We start from the raw sequence: 4833 nt of genomic DNA, 5'->3' as shown, positions 1-4833 counted from the left end.
TTTGCAGTAGCTTGGAGTAATCTTGGCTGTGTTTTCAATGCACAAGGGGAGATTTGGCTTGCAATTCATCACTTTGAAAAGGCTGTCACGCTTGACCCCAATTTTCTGGATGCTTATATCAATTTAGGAAATGTCTTGAAAGAGGCACGGATTTTTGACAGAGCTGTGGCAGCTTACCTTTGTGCCCTAAGCTTGAGCCCAAATCATGCAGTGGTACATGCCAACCTGGCTTGTGTATACTATGAGCAAGGCCTGATGGATCTGGCAGTAGACACCTACAGGCGAGCTATTGAATTGCAACCACATTTCCCTGATGCTTACTGCAACCTAGCCAACGCTCTGGAAGAGAAGGGCAGTGTTGCCGAAGCAGAAGAGTGTTATAATACAGCTCTGCGGCTGTGTCCCACCCATGCAGACTCTCTGAATAACCTAGCCAATATCAAAGGAGACCAGGGAAACTTTGAAGAGGCAGTTCGCTTGTATTGTAAAGCATTAGAAGTCTTCCCAGAGTTTGCTGTTGCCCATTCAAATTTAGCAAGTGTATTGCAGCAGCAGGGAAAACTGCAGGAAGCTCTGATGCATTATAAGGAGGCTGTTCGAATCAGTCCTACCTTTGCTGATGCCTACTGTAACATGGGAGACACTCTAAAGGAGATGCAGGATGTTCAGGGAGCCTTGCAGTGTTATACTCGTGCCATTCAGATTAACCCTGCACTTGCGGATGCCCACAGCAATCTGGCTTCCATTCACAAGTATTCAGGGAATATTCCAGAAGCAATTGCTTCTTATCGCACTGCTCTGAAGCTTGAACCTGATTTTCCTGACGCTTATTGTGATTTGGCTCATTGCCTGCAGATTGTCTGTGATTGGACAGACTATGACGAGCGAATGAAGAAGTTGGTCAGCATTGTGGCTGACCAGCTGGAGAAGAATAGGTTGCCTTCTGTGCAGCCTCATCATAGTATGCTCTATCCTCTTTCTCATGGCTTCAGGAAGGCTATTGCTGAGAGCCATGGGAACCTCTGCTTGGATGAGATCAGTGTCCTTCATAAACCACCGTACGAACATCCAAAAGACTTGAAGCTCAGTGATGGTCGACTGCGTGTAGGATACGTGAGTTCTGACTTTGGGAATCACCCTACTTCTCATCTTATGCAGTCTATTCCAGGCATGCACAATCCTGATAAATTTGAGGTATTCTGTTATGCCCTGAGCCCAGATGATGGCACAAACTTCCGAGCGAAGGTGATGGCAGAAGCCCATCATTTCATTGATCTTTCTCAGATTCCATGCAATGGGAAAGCAGCTGATCGCATCCATCAAGATGGTATACACATCCTTGTAAATATGAATGGTTATACCAGGGGTGCTCGAAATGAACTCTTTGCTCTCAGGCCAGCTCCTATTCAGGCAATGTGGCTGGGCTACCCTGGGACCAGTGGCATGCTTTTCATGGATTATATCATCACTGATCAGGAAACTTCACCTGCTGAAGTTGCTGAGCAGTATTCTGAGAAACTGGCTTATATGCCCCATACTTTCTTTATTGGTGATCATGCTAATATGTTCCCTCACCTGAAGAAGAAGGCAGTCATCGATTTTAAGTCCAATGGGCACATTTATGACAATCGGATTGTGCTGAATGGCATCGACCTCAAAGCATTTCTTGATAGTCTCCCAGATGTGCAGATTGTCAAGATGAAATGTCCTGATGGAGGAGACAACGCAGACAGCAGTAATACGGCTCTTAATATGCCTGTCATTCCTATGAATACTATTGCAGAGGCAGTTATTGAAATGATTAACAGAGGACAAATTCAGATAACAATTAATGGATTCAGTCTTAGCAATGGACTGGCAACTACCCAGATCAACATTAAGGCTGCCGCTGGAGAGGAGGTTCCCCGTACCATTATTGTAACCACACGTTCTCAGTACGGGTTACCGGAAGATGCCATTGTGTACTGTAACTTCAATCAGTTATATAAAATTGACCCATCTACTTTGCAGATGTGGGCAAATATTCTGAAGCGTGTTCCCAATAGTGTACTGTGGCTGTTGCGTTTTCCAGCAGTAGGAGAACCTAATATTCAACAGTATGCACAAAATATGGGCCTTCCCCAGAACCGTATCATTTTTTCACCTGTTGCTCCTAAAGAGGAACATGTTCGGAGAGGCCAGCTGGCTGATGTCTGCTTGGACACTCCACTCTGTAATGGACACACCACAGGGATGGATGTCCTTTGGTCAGGGACACCCGTGGTGACTATGCCAGGAGAGACTCTTGCTTCCCGAGTTGCAGCTTCCCAGCTCACTTGTTTAGGCTGTCTTGAGCTTATTGCTCAAAATAGACAAGAATATGAAGACATAGCTGTGAAACTGGGAACTGATCTAGAATACCTGAAGAAAATTCGTGGCAAAGTCTGGAAGCAGAGAACATCTAGCCCTCTGTTCAACACCAAACAATACACAATGGACCTAGAGCGGCTCTATCTACAGATGTGGGAGCATTACGCAGCTGGCAACAAACCTGATCACATGATTAAGCCTGTTGAAGTCACTGAGTCGGCCTAAATAATGACTGTGTGCACAGGAGAATTACCCTGTACCTGAGCCTCAACCTTCTGGGGGAAAGGGAACTACTTTTTCCTTATCTGTACAATACCATGCTGCAGATGGGTGACAGACAATGATAAGAAATAGCACAGCCAGACTTGCTTCCTGCATGATCATGATCACGATAGGGAGAGACACAAGAGATGGGAAACTGCTGTTCCACAAGGAGTCTCCATAGAATTTTGCAGCAGCCAGGTGTCTGGAAGGTCTGGAAGGTAAGTCTGGAAGGTCTGATCTCCCTTGGTCTTCCATGGGATGGATGGTTAGTGTGGAAGGGAGATAGAGATTGCCCAGCCGTTTTGTGATTATCATGGATTGATTGAGTCTTCTGAATTAATATTTTTCTTTATATTTTGGGTATTGGAGCATTTAAAAATGTTTGGTTTCAGGTATTTGTATTCATGTGAAGTGTGTATGATTCTCTTGAGATAAGCTTTTAAGCTAAAATATTCCTTGTTTTAGTTTCTGAACTCTACAGATAAATGGGGACTTTGCTGGTGTAGTCTTTTTATAGGTTTTGTAAACCACTTGAGCCTATATCAGTCATTTTAGTGTCTGACATAATGTTCGGAACTATCAGTGCTTTGTTGGTTTATAGATGATGGCTTAAATTCTTTTCCTGGTCCGTTTCCTTCTTCCCTTCCCCCCACTTTAAAAATTCTCCTGTAACTTGGCTAACAAAAAACCAAGTCTGATTCAAAACCTCCCAGAGTGTTTCTCTTAACCGCATCATCTGGTGCCAAATGAAGATTCTTAGGAGTGATTATTAATTCTGAAGGGCACAGTTGTGGTACTGTCACTGATGATAATAATAATGGATTTTTGGCCTAGAGTTTTGACCTATTTCACCAGTGTTTTACCGTTGACTGCCCCTCTCTGCTGCTTCCAAAAGTGATAGTGTGTGTTAAGATTTTTACTTTCATTTCTAATGTTTGTTTGTTTGTTTTAGTGAGTCCTGTTCTACCTTTTTCTTTCAGCAGAAATGAAATCCCAGGTAAGTATAAGTATTCAAATATTTGATCAGTAAGTCACAGTTATCTCCAGTACATTAAATAACTTTCATCAAAAAACATGTTATAGGTAAAAAGCTCTGAAGGACCAGCTATGTATATGATAATTATGTTTCAGACCTTCTAGGGTATTATATATAATAACTTGTCTTCTGGACGTGGTCTTGAAGTCTTTATGGATTCAGTCTCAGTAGTAGCGAACTGCACTGCTACTTGGTTTGGAGTACAAATTAGACTTTAGCCCTCCTGGAGGTTGAGTTTTTGGTATTGAAAACCATAGGAATGAAATTATTGTATTTCAACAAAGGATCGAGGGCTTGAGGCTTAAACAAGGCAACATACGTGTGGGAAGCAGTCAGCCTTGAGGGCAGGTAAGGACATGCCAGGCATGCCGCCGCTGCTCGAAGGGACTGTCCCTACTTGTTCCCCTCCTTGTTCCATTCCATGGGAGATAAATCACCAGAGCCCAGAGATCAGAAAGAATGTAAAATGAGACAAGCAAAGCTGTCTCCCCACTGCACATGCAGGTTATTTTTGATGCTTCTGGGTTTATGGGTTTCCTCCCAGGGAAGTTAACCTTGAGCCGAGACAGTCTGTAGATAATGTAAACTACCATCTGGCAACCTTCCGATTTCTAGTCTATATAATCTGCAACTGTAGCATAATAAAATTTGCCTTGCAACCATCAGTTGTCTTGGTCCTTCTGACCCCATCCGTCGGTGCTACTTCAGTTCCTTACCCCTTCCCTTCTGACCCTGGGCGGTGAGATCCTCTTTCTCCGGCTGGTCCGCGGCAAGTGGCACTCGAACAGGGACCTGAAGCGTGAAGGCAATTAAAAGAAAAAGAAAGTGCAGGTAAGAGAATCCTTATGCAAAATATGTGTGGCCACCAGTAAAAGTGAAACGAATAGAGGCATAAGGCAATAGTCAGAAGTAAAATAAGATGGGGCAAAAGGGCTCAAAGATGTATGGATTATTTGCTCAGGTTTTACTTTTGATGCTTAGAGCTCGGGGTAATAAAGTTTCTGAACTTTATTGTTGACTGAATTTTTACAGCATATCCATGGTGTATCTCCCTGGTTTCCTGATGGCGGCTCTGTTGACGTAGAAATCTGGCAGAAAGTTGGAGAAGATTTAAAAAATTATTACGAGTCTCGAGGGCCTACTCATACTCCTGTTGTTACATATAGTTTGTGGAATCTGATAAA

At 43.3% G+C, this 4833-nt stretch overlaps 1 pseudogene; it reads left to right on the top strand.

Moving 5' to 3' along the window:
* Positions 1-146: 146 nt before the first annotated feature.
* Positions 147-4389, top strand: LOC113617040 (UDP-N-acetylglucosamine--peptide N-acetylglucosaminyltransferase 110 kDa subunit pseudogene; annotated as a pseudogene).
* The last annotated feature ends 444 nt before the right edge of the window (positions 4390-4833 follow it).

The sequence above is a fragment of the Aethalodelphis obliquidens genome, unplaced genomic scaffold, assembly GCF_003676395.1.
Source record: "Aethalodelphis obliquidens isolate GAN/ISIS:26980383/991018 unplaced genomic scaffold, ASM367639v1 scaffold1377, whole genome shotgun sequence".
NCBI classification, from domain to species: domain Eukaryota; kingdom Metazoa; phylum Chordata; class Mammalia; order Artiodactyla; family Delphinidae; genus Aethalodelphis; species Aethalodelphis obliquidens.
Note: the sequence above shows the minus strand (reverse complement) of the source record. Positions and strands in the feature narration are given on the sequence as shown.